This window comes from Glossina fuscipes, unplaced genomic scaffold (assembly GCF_014805625.2).
Source record: "Glossina fuscipes isolate IAEA_lab_2018 unplaced genomic scaffold, Yale_Gfus_2 222, whole genome shotgun sequence".
Taxonomy (NCBI): Eukaryota; Metazoa; Arthropoda; class Insecta; order Diptera; family Glossinidae; genus Glossina; species Glossina fuscipes.
In genome coordinates, this window is record NW_023998565.1 from 209,199 (window position 1) to 209,690 (window position 492).

The following is a 492-nucleotide window of genomic DNA, read 5'->3' on the forward strand; positions in this document are numbered from 1 at the left end:
ACACACACACACACACACACACACACACACACACACACACACACACAGGGGCAGTAGAATCACCAATGCTAGAGGCCGTGCCCTATTGGAAGCGTTTGCAATGCTACCACTGGCGCTGATGAATGACGGACAAAAACACACGTTCAGAAAAGCAGGCTTTGGATCAATGATCGATATCACTTTCGTGAGTGATAGTCTGGTGCCAAAGTGCAAATGGACGCTCAGTGAAGGCTACTCGGGCAGCGACCACCAAGCCATCTTTATGAAGGTTGAGGCTCGGCGAGGCAGAGGAGATAGAGACCGGACTCAAAGGGGTCCGAAGTGGAACGACACGTCGTTCGACGAAGAAACCTTTAGGCTGACATTCTCTTCCCAAGCCATAAGTGGTGATACAGCGGAGCTGCTCGTAGGCGAAGTGTATAACGCTATAAACGAAGCATGCGACGCCTCAATGCCTAGGAGAAGAACGCGCAAAAAAGGCGCCCCGTGCTA